Source organism: Mustela nigripes, chromosome 9, assembly GCF_022355385.1.
Source record: "Mustela nigripes isolate SB6536 chromosome 9, MUSNIG.SB6536, whole genome shotgun sequence".
Lineage (NCBI taxonomy): Eukaryota > Metazoa > Chordata > Mammalia > Carnivora > Mustelidae > Mustela > Mustela nigripes.
In genome coordinates this window covers 69,709,763-69,728,554 of record NC_081565.1, presented here as the reverse complement: position 1 = coordinate 69,728,554, position 18,792 = coordinate 69,709,763, and positions in this window count along the sequence as shown.

Below are 18,792 nucleotides of genomic sequence, written 5' to 3'. Positions count from 1 at the left end.
TCCCCTCCCCCCAGCAACCCTCAGTTTGTTTTGTGAGATTAAGAGTCACTTATGGTTTGTCTCCCTCCCAATCCCATCTTGTTTCATTGATTCTTCTCCTACCCACTTAAGCCCCCATGTTGCATCACCACTTCCTCATATCAGGGAGATCATATGATAGTTGTCTTTCTCTGCTTGACTTATTTCGCTAAGCATGACATGCTCTAGTTCCATCCATGTTGTCGCAAATGGCAAGATTTCATTTCTTTTGATGGCTGCATAGTATTCCATTGTGTATATATACCACATCTTCTTGATCCATTCATCTGTTGATGGACATCTAGCTTCTTTCCATAGTTTGGCTATTGTGGACATTTCTGCTATAAACATTCAGGTGCACGTGCCCCTTTGGATCACTACGTTTGTATCTTTAGGGTAAATACCCAATAGTGCAATTGCTGGGTCATAGGGCAGTTCTATTTTCAACATTTTGAGGAACCTCCATGCTGTTTTCCAGAGTGGTTGCACCAGCTTGCATTCCCACCAATAGTGTAGGAGGTTTCCCCTTTCTCCGCATCCTCGCCAGCATCTGTCAATTCCTGACTTGTTGATTTTAGCCATTCTGACTGGTGTGAGGTGATATCTCATTGTGGTTTTGATTTGTATTTCCCTGATGCCGAGTGATATGGAGCACTTTTTCATGTGTCTGTTGGCCATCTGGATGTCTTCTTTGCAGAAATGTCTGTTCATGTCCTCTGCCCATTTCTTGATTGGATTATTTGTTCTTTGGGTGTTGAGTTTGCTAAGTTCTTTATAGATTCTGGACACTAGTCCTTTATCTGATATGTCGTTTGCAAATATCTTCTCCCATTCTGTCAGTTGTCTTTTGATTTTGTTAACTGTTTCCTTGGCTGTGCAAAAGCTTTTGATCTTGATGAAATCCCAATAGTTCATTTTTGCCCTTGCTTCCCTTGCCTTTGGCGATGTTCCTAGGAAGATGTTGCTGCGGCAGAGGTCGAAGAGGTTGCTGCCTGTGTTCTCCTCAAGGATTTTGATGGATTCCTTTCGCACATTGAGGTCCTTCATCCATTGTGAGTCTATTTTTGTGTGTGGTGTAAGGAAATGGTCCAATTTCATTTTTCTGCATGTGGCTGTCCAATTTTCCCAGCACCATTTATTGAAGAGGCTGTCTTTTTTCCATTGGACATTCTTTCCTGCTTTGTCGAAGATTAGTTGACCATAGAGTTGAGGGTCTATTTCTGGGCTCTCTATTCTGTTCCATTGATCTATGTGTCTGTTTTTGTGCCAGTACCATGCTGTCTTGATATTTTTATGTTGTTACTTAGTGTCCCTCAGTTCAACTTAAATGACTTTCTTTAACATTTTTTTTTATTGGTAGGTCTCCCGGTGATGAACTCCCTTAGGTTTTGTTTACCTGGGGATGTCTTTCTCTTTATTTCATTTTCAAAGGACAGGTTTGCCAGGTATAATCATCTTTGCTGGCAGGTTTTAGTTTTTGTTTTTGTTTTTTCCTTTTGAGTATTTTGAACATGTTATCCCACTTGCTTCTGGCTTATAAGGTTTCTACACAGAAATATGCTCATAGCTTTATTGGAGGGAGGGGTTCCTTGTATGTGATAGATTATTTTCACTTTTCTCTTGCTACGTTCAAAAGTTTCTATTTATTTTGACTTTTAACATTTTGATTATAAGGTATCTTGGAGTAACATTCTTTAGGTTGATGTTGCTTGAAATCCTTTCACATTCCTATACTTGGTTGTTCACATCTCTCCCAAGATTTGGAATGTTTTTAGCTATTATCTATTTAAATAAGCTGTTTGCCCTTTACTTTTTCTTTTCTTCTGGTGCTCTCATAATGGGAATGATTGGTCTCTTGACTGTGTTCCGTATTTCACATAGACTTTCTTCATTCTTTTTTTTTTTTTTTTTGTTCAACTGTATGACTAATTTCAGGCAATCTGTGTTTAAATTGCTGATTCTTTTTTCTGCATGATTGATTCTGTTGTTGAAACTATATTGAATTGTTCAGTTCTCTTACTGTTTTCTTCAGCTCCAGGACTTCTGCTTGTTTCTTTTGGCTTCTGTATTTTATTAAACTTCACAGTTGTTTAGGTATTCTTTTCCTAATTTTGTCTATTTGTGTTGCTTTGCATTTCATTGAGATTCTTTAAGAATATTATTTTGAATTCTTTGTTAGGCAAATCAAAAATCTTCATTTCTTTGGAGTCAGTTAATAGATCTTTATTAGGTGCCTTTGGTGTCATATTTAACTGATTCTTAAGTATCTATATAGCCTCACATTGGTGTCTGTGTATTTGAATGAACCAACACTTCTTCTAGTCTTTACGTTTTTTAGTCACCTGTTGGTTCCTGGGGCTGATGGTATTATCTCCAGAATCACAATTGTGCTGGGCTGGAGCTGGTAGTGAGGCTGTCATTGGGTTTTCATTTGGCCCTGTAGTTGGTGGGCTTATTACCAGGGGTCTAGATGGATGTGGATCTCGTTTTTCGGGTGGATTAGGCTGGCTTCATTACCTTGTTCAGTGGGATAGTGCTGTCATACTGGTCTGCTTTAAGGTCCATAGTTGTGGTATAAGTCAGTGCACCTATTAGTAGGATGGACAGGTATGGATTCTGCTAGAGACCTGGGTGGGTTTCTGCCTTATCATTGGATAGACACCTGAGTGCACAGGACTGGGCCTGAACTATGGCTGAAAGGCATTGGAATTGAGCTGTTTCAGGTTCTATAACCAAGATTGAGGTCTTTAGACCTGGCTCTGGAGACATGAATGACTGTCTCCCCACCAGGTACTTGAGTACGCTTTACTGATCCCTGAGCATGGCTAAAGGGACTAGATCCCAAAATAGGCACATTTCTGGGTCTCCTGAAGTATGGTCTTGAGAGTCTCCCACCGTGTTCTGTCATGGCAAGATTGCTTATAGACCATGACTGAGAGGGACTGGAACTGAATATAGGGCCCTTTTCAGATCTCTAGGACACAGATAGTCTCTTGTTGATATCCTAGGACCTCAGGACTGCTAGAAGACTGTGGCTGAGAGAAGGCTGGAAACAGGCCTTTTAAGAATCTCTGGGGATACAAATGGGACTGTTTCCTAACAGGTTACTGTTTCAGTATTACTGGTTATAGATTGTGACTGGGATAAGCTGGAACCCAATTACAGAGCCCTTTCAGAATCTACAGATTGACCAGCTCTGGTGGACTTTCTTCTAAGGCTCCTATACTCAACCTCAGAAGGGCTGGAACAGTTCACATACTACTTCCACATCTACTGCCAGGATCAAATTCTGTATGCCTATTACTCAATGCACAGGTGGGTGTGACTCCTCTGAGTACCTTGGTGTATGACGCTTGTGATAGGAACAAGCCAAATGGGGCTGTAGCTGAGTCCTCAGGGGTACAGGGATTTTCTTCCAGGTCTGTGGCTGAGTCCATGGTTAGCTAGTTAGCTGTCTGAGTGTGAGTCTGCCTTCTCAAAATGGCTTTCCTCAGTCTTAGAATGCACTGAGGTTTCATAGATGCCTACTGGGATCCTGCCTCTTCCACAAAGGCACTTTTATCAGTGAATGGATGCCAAATTGTTCAGAGGGGATATGAGAGAGGACGTGTTATTTGGACGTGTTATTTGGCTGTTTTTCTGATATCACTCCCAGTGTTTCTTGTATAACAAGTAGATTGGCAATAAATTACATCAATTCGTATGTATTTAAAATTTTTTTATTTCTCCTTTATTTTTGAAAGTAATTTTTGCTGAGGATTGAATTTTGGGTTGACATCTTCATCTTTCAGTATTTTAAAGATAATACTCCATTACCTTTTGCTTGCATAGTTTCTGATGAGGCATCCATTATTTAAATCTTGTTTCCTTTGCATGTAATATATCTTTTTCTTCATGTTGCCTTTAAAATTACTCTTTGTGTTTATTTAAAACACAAAGAGTGTTTAGTGATTTAAATAAGATTTGCGTATGTGTCTTTATTTTCTTCTGCTGTGTTTCTTGGCTCTGTGGTTTGGTGTCTATCGTATTAATCTTGAAAAATTCTTGGTCATTATTTTTCATATATTTCCTTTGTCCTATTCTATATCTCTTTTCCTTTTGGGACTCCCAACTACATATGGTTATACTGTTTGATATTGGGCCATAGTTCTTTTATGTTCTGTGTTTTTTTCCTGTCTTTTTGTCTCTATATTTCAGTTTTGGTAATTTTTTTTGACATATTTTCTAGTTCAGCATTAGTCACCTGTGTTGACTCTACTTATAACATCATTAAAGGCATTTTTCTTCTCTGTTATTATGGTTTTGATTTCTAGCATTTCCATTTCATTCTTTCTTACACTTTTTATGTGCTAGAATTATCCTGTCTGATCTTAGGTGCTGTGTGGTTATTCCATAAGATCCTTTAACATATTAATCATAGTTATTTTAAATTTTATGTCAGACATTTAACATCTTTGTCATATCTGACTAGGGTTATTATCACTTTGTCCTTTGCAAGTGTGTTTTCTCATGGCTTTTTATATGTCCTGTCCTTTTTTGTTGAAAGCTGAACATCTTGTGTAGGACATTAGAGATTTGAGGTAAATGATTTTTGTCTTGAAAAATGGGCATACATTTTCTTCAACCAAACCTTAGCACCAGGATTTACGTTAATCCTGCTAAGAGTTAAACTAGGTTTTAGGCTTATCATTGTTATGATTACCCTGAGTACATTATGGACTTTAAATTCCCCTAGGGTTATTTTTTATTTAGGGTAGGAATTCATTTGAGAGATGAATTATTTTTCAATGATTGCTCTATCCTCAGGTTTAAGTCTTTGGTTTGTGTTTTTTGAGGTTTATCTCTTGCATTACTTGTTACTCAGTGATTATTAGCCTGACCATGGGGATGAGGGGTGAATCAGATATTCTCCCTTATTTTATTTAAGCATCTGTGTTGGACAGTCACTGAGATCCCAGACATCCTGCCCCTCCCCCCATGATGTTCTGAATTTTGCACATATCTCTGATCTTCCCTCTGGGGTCCAGGTTTATTTTTTCTTCTTTTTCCTGGGATGGAATAGGATTTTACTAACGTCCCTAGTGTGACAGTGTTTTCTCCCTTTTCCCACAGATTCAAGCTGTTTGTTTTTGTTGATTTTTTGTGTGGGTTTTTTTTTGTTTGTTTTTTGTTTTTTATTTCTTTTTGTTTGTTTGTTTTGTTTGTTTTGTTTTGTTTTGTTTTGGAAGGGTTTTTGTTTTTGTTTTTGTAGGTAAGAGGAGAGAGAATGGTCTGGGCAAATTTCTTACTCTTCTTACAGTGACTGCTGTTTCCATTTCCAGTTCTGCACCAGAAGGGAGACTTCAGAATTCTCCCAGTTGTTTCTGTGACTGTCCCATGGAGTTTGTGAAAGAAGAAGAAAATACTTGCTGCCAGTTAAGACGTCACCCTCTTACCAGTGTACTGTTGGCCTCCAGGAATGTGTCTATCTCCCTAGCTGAACTTCTCTTACTGGTGTTTGCTTTTTAGAGTTCTACTTTTATCAAATTATATTAATTTCCTATTGGCATTTGACCTAAGTAAGTTACTGCTTATACCATGTCTTTCCCTGGAGGTGCCTATTTTCCCCTAGATTCTGCTGCTATGATATTAGTACAGTTCAAGGTTCAAGGAAAGTCATGATGTTTGTCCAGCTTTTTTTTTTTTCCCCACAAAAATATTGGGAATGATGATGCTCTTTCCAGCTTTCCACATCTTCAAACAGAGATTGGATGTCTTATTTTGTTTAAAAATTATAATAATGGTTATTTATTTTTACAAAGAAGCAAAAAAGGACAAACTGCATATTTCACTGTCAGTAAGAGCTGAAGTAGAGAATGAAGGAAGCAGATAGTGAGTATAGTCCCATTCATGTAGGATTACAGAGGTTGGGTAGTGTGTTCTAAAGTATCGAGAAAAAATATAAATGCAGGACTAATTCTTCCTTTGAGAGCTATTTGTAAAACTTCTTAGAAATTAGTATTTTACAACCATGTACACAGATGTCAGAAAGGAAGCAAGATTTCATCACAGGCTTCTCATTCTGTATCATTTATGATTCAGTGCTTTCCTGCTTTATTTTTTGATCTCTAAATTATCATTAAACTCTAAATAATAGCTTCTATTTACCTTTGTTCATGAAATAACTAATTTGTGTTTTAAAATCTTACATTGACGCTTTAACAAAATGTTAATTGTAATAAAGCTAAATGTTAATGAAGAGAGAAAGAGCCCAGGACACAGAAGCAGTAGGAAGAGGGAAAGAAGATTCATTCAGAAATACATATTTTTTAAAACAACAAAAAAAAACTTTTCAAACACTGAGCATGTTTGAACTATTCATAGCTAATACACTGGTGGATTAGTGGCTAGTGGAGAAAGGACTGGCCTAGACCAAGGGAACTAGAGTTTTCTTCTCCATATAACTTTAAGCCAAGTTAGTTATTATTTCTAGATTTAAGTTAATCCAAATACCAAAGAAGAGGTGAGGTGCATTGGTTTAAGAGGCCTTTAACGTTCCTCCTACACTAATGATTGCTGGACTATAGATTGTGTTTTCTGGTATCTTTCCAAAGCATGCCTGGATACACATTATGGGTCATTATCTACAATTCATTGTATGGCTCCAGGAACTCTGCCAGACCCTGGGCTCACCCACGTTGGCGGCTTCTACCTCTTGACTTAACCTGAATTCTTTATAATTTGGAGAGACTTCTTCTAATGGGATTGGAAATGCAATGGAATTACTTTTCTACTAAGTCTTTGGGATAAAAAGACAGTGGAGTGCACATGCATGTGGCTGTCCAATTTTCCCAGCACCATTTATTGAAGAGACTGTCTTTTTTTCACTGAACATTCTTTCATGCATTGTGGAAGATTAGTTCACCATAGAGTTGAAGGTGTTTATTTCTGGGTTCTCTATTCTGTTCTATTGATTTATGTATCTGTTTTTGTGCCAATACCATACTGTCTTGATAATGACAGCTTTGTAATAGAGCTTGAAGTTTGGAATTGTGATGCCACCAACTTTGGCTTTCTTTTCAAAATTCCTCTGGCTATTTGGGGTCTTTTCTGTTTCCATATAAATTTTGGGATTATTTGTTTCATTTCTTTGAAAAAAAAATTGATGGTATTTTGATAAGGATTGCATTAAATGTGTAGGTTGCTTTAGGTAGCATGGACATTTTCACAATATTTGTTCTTCCAATCCATGAGCATGGAATGTTTTTCCATTTCATTGTGTCTTCCTCAGTTTCTTTCATGAGTATATTATAGTTTTCTGAGTACTAATTCTTTGCCTCTTTGGTTAGGTTTATTCCTAGGTATCTTATAGTTTTTAGGTGCAATTGTAAATGGGACATACTCCTTAATTTCTCTTTCTTCTGTCTTGCTGCGGGCGTAAAGAAATGCAACTGATTTCTGTGCATTGATTTTATATCCTGACACTTTACTGAATTCCTGTATGAGTTCCAACAGTTTTGGAGTAGAGTCTTTTGGGTTTTCCACATAAAGAATCATATCATCTGCAAAGAGTGATAGTTTGACTTCTTCTTTGCCAATTCTGATGCCTTTTATTTCTTTTTGTTGTCTGATTGCCAAGGCTAGGACTTCTAGTACTATGTTGAATAGCAGCAGTGATAGTGGACATCCCTGCCATGTTCCTGACCTTGCAGAAAAGCTCCAGGTTTTTCCCCATTGAGAATGATATTCATTGTGGGTTTTTGATAGATGGCTTTTATGATATTGAGGTATGTACCCACCTGTACCTACACTTTGAAGAGTTTTGATCAAGAAAAGATGTTGTACTTTGTCAAATGCTTTTTTAGCATCTATTGAGAGTATCATATGGTTCTTGTTCTTTCTTTTATTAATGTACTGTATCAAAGTGATTGATTTGCAGATGCTGAACCAACCTTGCAGTCCAGGATAAATCCCACTTGGTCATGGTGAATAATCCTTTTAATTACTGTTGGATACTATTGACTAGTATTTTGGTGAGAATTTTCACATCTGTATTTGCCAAGGATATTGGTCTGTAATTCTCCTTTTGATGGGGTCTTTGTCTGGTTTTGGTATCAAGGAAATGCTGGCCTCATAAAATGAGTTTGGAAGTTTTCCTTCTATTTCTATTTTTTGAAACAGTTTCAGGAGAATAGATATTAACTCTTATTTAGATGTTTGATAGAATTGCCCTGGGAAGCCGTCTGGCCCTGGGCTCTGTTTGTTGGAAGATTTTTGATGACTGCTTCAATCTCCTTACTGGTTATGGGTCTGTTCAGGTTTTCTATTTCTTCCTGGTTCAATTTTGGTAGTTGATATGTCTCTAGGAATGCATCCGTTTCTTCCAGATTGTCAAATTTGCTGGCGTAGAGTTGCTCACAATAGGTTCTTATAATTGTATTTCTTTGGTGTTGGTCGTGATCTTTCCTTCTTCATTCATAATTTTATTAATTTGGGTCCTTTCTCTTTTCTATTTGATAAGTCTGACCAGAGGTTTATCAATCTTATTAATTCTTTCAAAGAACCAGCTCCTAGTTTCATTGATCTGTTCTACTGTTCTTTTGGTTTCTAGTTCATTGATTTCTGCTCTGATCTTTATTATTTCTCTTTTCCTGCTAGGTTTAGGCTTTCTTTCCTGGTCTTTATTCAGCTCCTTTTAGTGTAGGGTTAGGTTGTGTACTTAAGACCTTTCTTGTCTCTTGAGAAAGGCTTATATCCCTATATACTTTCCTTTCAGGACTGCCTTTGCTGTGTCCCACATATTTTGAACAGTTGTGCTTTCATTTTCATTTTTTTCCATGAATTTTTTCAATTCTTCTTTAATTTCCTGGTTGACCCATTCATTCTTTAGTAAGATGCTCTTTAGCCTCCATGTATTTGAGTTCTTTCCAACCTTCCTCTAGCTTTAGAGCATTGTGGTCTGAAATTATACAGGGAATGATTCCAATCTTTTGCTACCAGTTGAGACCTGATTTGTGACTGAGGATGTGATCTATTCTGGAGAATGTTCCATGTGCACTAGAGAAGCATGTGTATTCTGTTGCTTTCAGATGGAATGTTCTGAATATCTCTGTGATGTCCATCTGTTCCAGTGTGTCATTTAAGGCCTTTCTTTCCTTTTTTTTTTTTTCAAGATTTTATTTATTTATTTGATAGAGGGAGAGAGATCAGAAATAGGCAGAAAGATAGGCAGAGGTGGAGGGGGAAGCAGGCTCCCTGCTGAGCAGAGAGCCTGATGGGGGGCTTGATCCCAGGACCCTGAGATCATGAACTGAGCCGAAGGCAGAGGCTTAATGCACTGAGCCATCCAGGTGCCCCATTAAGGCCTTTATTTCCTTGTTGATCTTTTGCTTGGATGATCTGTCCATTTCAATGAGGGAAGTATTAAAGTCCCCTACTATTATTCTATTATCATTGATGTGTTTCTTTGAGGCTGCTCCCATGTTAGGGTCATAGATATTTATTATTCTTAGATCTTCTTGTTGGACAGACCCTTTTAAGTATGATATAGTGTCCTTCCTCCTCTCTTATTATAGTCTTTGGCTGAAATCCAATATTCTGATATATGGATTGACACCCCAGCTTTCTTTTGATGTCCATTAGCATGGTAAATTGTTTTCCACCCCCTCACTTTAAATCTGGAGGTGTCTTTGGATCTAAAATGAGTTTCTTGTAGACAATATATTGATGGATTTTGGTTTTTTATCCATTCTGATACCCTGTCTCTTTTTATTGGAGCATTTAGCCCATTTACATTCAGGGTCTCTATTGAAAGATATGAATTTAGTGCTGTATGAATGTATTGGCTGTAAGGTGACTGTTAACTGTATATTGTCTCTGTTCCTTTCTGGTCTACTACTTTTCAGTTCTTTCTTCACTTAGAGGACCCCTTTCAATATTTCCTGTAGGGCTGGTTTGGTGTTTACAAATTCTTTTAGGTTTTGTTTGTCCTGGAGGCTTTTTATTTCTCCTTCTATTTTCAGTGATAGCTTAGCTGGATATAGTATTCTTGGCTGCATGTTTTTCTCATTTAGTGCTCTGAATATATCATGCCAATTCTTTCTGGCCTGCTAGGTCTCTGTGGATAAGTCTGCTGCTAATATAATATTTTTACCATTATATGTTACAGACTTCTTGCCCCGGCTTCTTTCAGGATTTTCTCTTTGTCACTAAGACTAGTTAAGTTTTACTATTAGATGATGGGGTGTGGACCTATTTTTATTGATTTTGAGGGGGAGGCTCTCCGTGCCTCCTGAATTTTGATGATTGTTCCCTTTGCCATATTAGGGAAATTCTCTACAATAATTCACTCCAATATACCTTCTGCCCCCCCTTCTTCTGGAATCCTAATTATTCTAATACTGTTTTGTCTTATGGTGTCCCTTCTCTCTCAAATTCTCCCCTTGTGGTCCAGTAGTTGTTTGTCTCTCTTTTGCTCAGCTTCTTTATTCTCCATCATTTGGCCTGCTATATTACTAATTCTCTCTTCCGCCTCATTTATCCTAGCACTGAGAGCTTCCATTTTTTATTGCACTTAATTACTAGCTTTTTTAAAAATTTCAACTTGGTTAGATTTTATTTATTTCTCCAGAAAGGGATTTTATTTCTCCAGAAAGGTTCTCTAATATCTCCTATGCATTTTTTGAGTCTAGCTAGCACCTTGAGAATCATTGTTCTGAACTCTAGTTCTGACATATTACCAATGTCTGTATTGATTAGGTCCCTAGCCATTGGTACTTCCTTTTCTTCTTCTTCTTTTTTTTTTTTTTGTGGTGAGTTTTTCTGACTTGTCATTTTATCCAATTAAGTATGAACAAGAGAATAAAATACTAAAGAGTGGCAAAGTCCCCATAAAATGTATGCTAACCAAATCAGAAGAGATCCAAAACTGGAGGGAGAAGAAAGGGGGAAAAATAAATTTAAAAAAATGTGTATGTATTTATTTATATATATTAGACTGGTGAATAAAAAAGAGCCACCCACTTGATATTGGGTGTATTTTGGTCTCTTAGAAGGAATTATTCCCAAAATTTTAAAGAAAGAAAAACTTATGTATATCCAAAAATAAGGGTAAACACGATGAAGGAATGGAATATGACTGTAAAGTTGAAAATAAAAAATTCTAAAAAAGGAATTGATAAGATAGGTTGGATGAAAAAAAAAAAAAGAGGGAATGTGTTCAGCCTGGAGACTGGAACAAAGCCATATGATAGATTTTATATTTTGATCTATTGAAAGAAATTGTATCCCAAAAGTTTCTAGAAAAAAGAAAAAACGTATATGTATACAAAAAATAAAGTTAAATACAAAGAAGGGATAAAATATGACTATAACAATGAAGATTTAAAAAGAATTTTTTAAAGAAAGGTATTGTTAAGATAAACTAGTTATAAAATGCCAAAAAAGGAATGTGGCAAAGTTAAAAAAAGTAGGATAAGAAAAAAATAAAATTAAAAAAATTTAACTTTGCAGCACTAAAGAATCATGATTTCTCTATATGCTTCCCCCTAGCTCTGTTCTCCTTGATCGGTGAGCTTTGTCTTGGCTCGATGTTCTTGCTCCTCTTCTGGGGGAGGGGCCAATTGCAGTGAATCTCAATTGTCTTTGCCCAAAGCAGAATTGCACTGCCCTTGCCAGGAACAAGGCTAAGTAATCTGATCTGGTTTGCTCTCCATGCTTTTGTTTCCTGAGCGCTTTCTGTAGAGCTTTGGAGGATGGGAATGAAAATGGCACTCTGAGCTCACCTGACCTGTCACCAAATGTTTCTATCTCTGGCATACGGCCCCATTTGGAGTCTCCAGAGCCAGCAGATTCATGCCATGCTGCTCCTCCCAGAGCAGGAAGGTAAATCTCCCCAGATCTGCCACTTGTGGGGTCCCTGCTTGAAGAGCAGTGGCCTCACTCTGCCTTGGATCATGGTTTAAGGTAACCCTGATCTGAAAGGTCACTCTTTAGCTCTGTCTCTGTAGTCCACTTCCCTTCTCTGATTCCTGGCAGCTCTGCTATATTCAGACACCCCTGATCTTTCTGTGACCCTGTGGGACCTGAGGCCACTCTGTCCCCACAAGGGCTCCACCCCCACTTAGCCTCTGGAGTGATGTCCCTCAGTGGAGCAAACATCTAAAAGTTCTGATACTGTGTTCCACTGCTCTCCCGCTTGCTGGGAGATGCCCCCCCCCACCCCCACAGTCTATCTTCCTGTTGCTTTAGATTCCCTTCTCTGCAGCTACCTTTCAGAAAATGGTCACTTTTCTGTTCGTAGAATTGCTGCTCTTCTCTTCTATCTCCTGTTGACTTTGTAGTTGTTCGGAATGGTTTGATACCTCTCTCACTGAACTCCAGGGATCTGATGTCATTTCAGTTAGCTACTCTTCTGTCATCTTGCCTCTCTCCTCCTAATTAAGCGCTTTCAAAAGAAAATCCAGTTTCTTTCCATGTTCTGAAACAAAAGAGCTTAATCTTAATGATAGAAACACAGGACTGGATCATATTTGTAGACCCCAAAGAAACTAATAGATGCTATACAAATTAAATAGGTGCATGCTAAACTTGAGAAAAAGTTTAGTGCTCCATACAGGAAGAGGTAAAAGGGCAGGTATGTCTGTGAAGAAAGAGGAGTCAGTTTTTCTGTAGATACAATGGAATTAGGAACACTTATAGGGCAGCAGGAAAATAGCATCCTGTTAGGAGGCAAAGGGAAAACTGATTCATGGAACCAGTGTACAAGTTTCAAAGCTTTTGCTCAATTTGTATAGAAATATAGGCTCCCTTGAAAGAAAACATGATAAGTGGCAACATTCTAGTCAGACTTGAAAAGGTATATTTCATGTACCTTTTTTGGATTAGGACTGCTAGAAGGTCCATGTTGAATAGGTTTGGGAGGCTCTCTTTGGGCTTAATATGAAGATGTTATGATCAATTATTAATGCCTGCCATAAGCCTAGGACAGAGGTTTTGATTCGTAGGCCACTGATTATCTCCAAGAGTGTTGCATTTTTTTTAATTGGTTATATACCAGATAAGGATGAAAAATATATTTTAAGAAATCTTAGTCAGAGATCTGATTTCACCTGCACCCTTAAATTTTTCAGTGCTCAAGTTTATTTTACCTCCCTGCTGTTTGACACCTTTTAAAATAAGTACTGTTCCCACCACCACACAATTTTAAAATGTACTTTCTCTTCTTAGACTTCTATAGACTTGACCATAGATAGCTTTATAAAATACTCACTTGACACAGCCTTTTCTTGCTCTTTTAGGTGCTCTACTAATTTTACTGTGGCTCCTCATTCACCTGGGTAATTTTAAAACTCTGCATTCCCAGAGAAAAAGGTTATAACTAGCCTCAGCATAAAATAGCAGAGAAATAGCTTGCTTACCCCATGGCCTAGGATTTCCATGAAGCCAAAAATTAGAGCCAGGGCCATACCTGTTGTTTTGAAGTTAAGACAGAGATTGTTGTTTTAATTAGTTGGGCCACTTCCCTGAGTAATGTGCAGTGGTTAGGGATAACTTGAGGTTTTGAGAAAATGATATTGGCATCTCAATAATATTTTTTTGCTGTCATTAGAGCAGCTGTACAGTGCCTTATAGCAATTCTCCCAGACATCTCAATCTATCTTCTTCTCTGAGATTCTGCCGTCATTTTTTTTTCTTTCTTTTTTTTTTTTTTTTTTAATTCTGCCCGTTTGCCACTGCCGGTTTCAACTATTTGATCTTTCATTTGCCTCATCATTCCTAGTGGTCTATTTGCTTATTTTTCTTCGGGCATTAAATTTCCCCTCATAGATATTTACAGTCTAATAATTGCATATGACCACTTGACCTGACTGGATACTTTTTTGTAATGTTTATCCAGTTGCCTATCCTAACCTGGCTTGTCATTTTCCTTCCCTAAATTGATTCCTTTATTGCCATAATTCTTAACCCTCAGTGTATAGAAAAATTCACCAGAGATGCTTATTAAAATACAGGTTTCCAGACGTTTTCTTTCAGAGTTTCTCATGTCCTAGGTCTGATGGAGAGCTCAGGAGTCTCTTCTTTTAGCAGATTATACAAGTAATTCTGATGCAAGTAGACTAGAACTCCACCATTAGAATCTGAGAAATATTGTTCTTCAATGTATAAATTATTTTGGAATACTTATATTTCCCCCTTTTTTTTTTATTTGTTTAGCCCAAATAAAACCATTAAATCACCTTAGTTCAGTGTAAAAACTCAAAATAGAAAACTTCTACTGTACTCCAGCTCTGCCATCCCAGTGTACCTTACTATGTATAGAACCCGAAATATCAATGCCTTCTTCTATCCCAGCTAACATTATGCAGCCAGTCTTAACAACGCTATTTCATCACTGTGAATGGTTAAGCCAATTGCAGCTCTGTAGTTTTTCTTAAAATTACTTTCTTGCTTTGTGAAATAGTACTTTGAGGTCTGATTTCAAAAACACTGCTTCTAACACATTTCAGTGTTAGTAAATAATAATATGAAAAAAGAGAATGTTTTTCTAAAAACTGTTCTCTTCGTCCGTTTGTTACCCTTATAAAAGTCCTAAAGGTGGGAAAGGTTTAATTCAGAAAGCAAGGCAGTGATGGGTCTGGCAAGAACTGCAGATGTGTAAAAAGAGTACCTGAAGTAAGTTCCCCTGCTACTATGTTCTCTCAGCATGCTAGATAGGTAAAGTGAAGAAAAGTAGGTCATTAGGGAAGAATCTAAGGGATAGAATTCTAAGTCAATAATCAACACTCATCTTTTCCCTGCCATTTGGATTCATCTTTTGAAAAAATTTAATGTTTTCTGTTTCTCCTTCTATTTCACAAACAGAGCAAAGAATAACTCTGGGAAGTGATATGGCTCTCTAGGAATTTGATATTTAATAGAAAGATATGAAAGATAATAATAATGACAGCAGTAAAAATAGTCATAGTTAGTTTTATTTGAAAATAAATTATCAACCATACTTGCCAGTTTTGAAACTATCTCTGCAATTGTCTTTTAAAGCTATATTTTAGTTATACATATATAAGTTTATATATACAGTTCTATATATGTTTGTAATGTTTGTATATAAATAATTTTTGTATATAAATATAATAAATAAAATTAAAAATAAATAAATTAATTAAAAAATAAAAATAAACTATATATAGCTTATATATATAGTTCTATGTTTAAAACTACGTGTTAAAAAGATGAATTTTGACTATTTAAAGGGCAGCATAACATAAAGTCAAAAACTTAAGAGCTACATTTCTTTTAAGTCCCCTAGGAACAATTATGATGAGGACACCAAGAGACTCTTGATTTTAAAAGGTATTGAACTCAATATTTACTGAATGAACATGATCAACCTATTAGACAGTAAAATATTGGAAGTGCACTCATGTGCCCCAAATGTCATTTGGGGCAGCATTGTTCTAGAATTGATCCTGGAAATAAAATAAGAAAGGGTGCTGTAAGAAATTGGGATACAACAACTAAAAATGAGTAAATGTGTGTAAACTAATTCAGTAAGGCAAATTAAAGATGATATAAGATGGTTTTTATGCAACAGAAACGGTAATCTTTGATTGTACTGTGCGCTACTCTATCTTATCCCCCATAGCACTTATCTCAAGAAGATTATAATTGTTTTTTTACAGCAAGTTCCCTGAGGGTAGGCATCATTCCTTATTCATCTGGACCTCTTAGCAACTACTGCAATGTATAGCATATATTAGACAGTCAGTAATTCTTTACTGATAGATAAATAGATCTATGGACACAATGAAAAGTGAATATAAAATAAGTTTAGGTATTAAGGTGTGAAGGGAAAAAGGATAGATTGACAATAAGAACTTTCTCAAAATCAAAAGAAATAATTCTCAAAAGCCTATATTTTAGAAGCTGAGTAGTAAATGTTCTAAAATTTCCAGGAAAAGCAAAGTTTTGTATGAGAAAGACAATTTTTTTAATTTGATATGTTACTTTTCTTTTATATTATTGCATGATAATTTGGTTGCTGATAGATTTTAATCTGAAAATAATTTTTCCACAGAAATATGTTATTATACCATATGCTGTTTGGGATGTTTTATTCCAATTCCAATTTGATTCGCATTCCTCTGTAAGTTACATTTTCTCTTTGGAAACCTTAAATTTCTTCTCCTTATTTTTAAGTTTGGACATGTCATAGTGACATGTCCCGGTGGACATCTTTGGTTGTGCTGGCCACTGTCATGAGGCTTTGAGTCTTTAAATTCTATATAAACATCTCAATTGAGTTCTTCCTTGATTTTCCCACTTTATTTTCTCTATACTCTCATTCTGTGACTCCTACTATTTGAACTTTAGATGCTTGGAATATAAACTCTAGATTTTCATTTGTGGGGATCTACATTCCGAGTGATTTTTTTACTCTATTAATATTTTTGGGTGTCATATTCTTTATTTTCAAGAGTTTGTTCTTTGGTGTGCCTGGGTGGCTCAGTTGGTTAAGCGTCTGCCTTTAGCTCAGGTCATGATCCCAGGGTGCTGAGATTGAGCCCCACAATGAGCTCCCTGCTCAGGAAGGACAACTTTTGATGGTGAATACTGTTTAGGAAAAAACACACTCCTGTGTATCTCCTCTACTCTCGGTACCCTACTACAGTGCTACTTTGTATCTGACACCAGGTTTTCCACACACAGAGTAATTCTGCCACATCAGCTAGGTGTTCTATAATCCAACTCAGTTTTGACACTCTCTACTTGGAGATAGTATGAGATCCCCCAGATTAAGTGTTCAGTCCCACAAGACTTCCCTCCACCCTACTTCAGATGAAAATCACAAGTCCAGCTGTTACCTGTGTGTCTGATCCACCAGCTATACTAACCATAAATCAGAGCTTCCTATGACCCCTTTCTCAGGTTCAATTAACTTGCTAGAGCAGCTTCACAGAACTCAGGAAAACAGTTTAGTTAGTAGCTTACTGGGTTATTATAAAAGATAGTGAAGGATCCAAATGAATAGCTAGATGAAGGGTTACCTGGGATGGGGTCTAAGAGAGTCCTAAACCACAGACTCATCTTTCTGTCCCAGTGGAGCTTGAGGTGAATTACTCTCCCAGCGCATGGATTAGTCCTTGTTCATCAACCCGGAAGCTCTCCAAAACCTATAGTTTAAAGATTTTTATGGAGACTTTATTATGATTTGAACTCTAGTCTCCTCCTCTCCCTGGAGGTTGGGGGAGGAGGGATGCAAGAGATTTAGGGAAGTTTCAACTCTGATTATGGCCAGTTCCTCTACCAACCAGCTTCCATTCCATTACCCAGGGGCTTCCCAAAAGTTACTTTATTAGCATATACTTAGGTATGGCTGAAAAGGGCTTGTTATAAATAGCCTAAGGCTGCTCTAGTCCCCTAGGAAATTCTAAGAGTGCCTAAAACAGACATGAAGATCAAATATGTATTTCTCATTATAAATCACAATATCATGAATTCCAGTCTGTGTTGTATGTGGGAATGGGAGAGATGGGGCTGTTGATTATTTCATATAGCAACTTTCTTTTCTTTCTTTCTTTCTTTCTTTTTCTTTCTTTCTTTCTTTTCTTCTCTTTTCTTTTGGAAAGAAAAAGAAAAACAGCAGGTTGGGAAGTGCAGAAGGAGTGGAAGAAAGAGAATCTTAAGCAGATTCCATGCTCAGCACAGAGTCTGATGTGGGGCTTCATCTCATGACCCTGAGATTATGACCTGAACTGAAATCAAGAGTTGGACACTTAAGTGACTAAAGCATCCAGGTGCCCCTCATACAGAAACTTCCAATTAATCTTCTGTTCTGATCTCTATATTTCACTTCTAAGCTTGCTCATTTTTCTCCCACAACATAGTATTTGTATTTCTGAGAGCAGAGCCTTTTTGTGGTTCTCTTAGATCATGGACAGAATTCACTGGATTGTTTTTCATACATTGTTCATCTTGTGGCTTCTCCTATCCTCTTCCTTTATTCCTGCAGCTACTTTGATTATTTTCCACAAATTTGTTTTGAACTCATAACTATTGGCTTTTCTATTTTCTCCACAATTGAGAGTTTAACCTTCTCTTTCTTCTATAATAATTTACATGAACTTTCAGAATGGAGAAGATATAAACATTTGTTATATACCCATCATCTTTAACTAGAATGGCAAAGTTTCTAGATAAATATGCTTGATAAAATTTGGAAGTGCTATGTGCTGTGGACTGTTCTTTGTTGGGATATTTATAAGGTACATTAGCATATCAGTAGGGAGGAGAAATCCTGCCAGAAATAAACACGGATAGCCTTGACTACCCCAGTGTTTCCCAAACTTATTTTTACCATGGAATGCTTTTTATGAAAAACAAAAACAAAAACAAAAACAAAAGCAAACTATTAAGACCTTGCTGAACACAACTTTCCACAAATTACAATTCAAGAAATAATATTCTAGCTAACTAAAGAGATTAGCAATAAGAAACATATAATTTAAGTAATTACAAAAAATAATTTTAGAGCTAGAAGGATAATAATAGAGAACAACCTATGGGGAGGTGTTATATAGAGAACATCCACCATTCTTTTAACAAATGAGAAAACTATGTTTTTTTGTTTTTTTTTTTTTTAAAGATTTTATTTATTTATTTGACAGAGAGAAATCACAAGTAGATGGAGAGGCAGGCAGAGAGAGAGAGAGAGGGAAGCAGGCTCCCTGCTGAGCAGAGAGCCCGATGCGGGCCTCGATCCCAGGACCCCGAGATCATGACCTGAGCAGAAGGCAG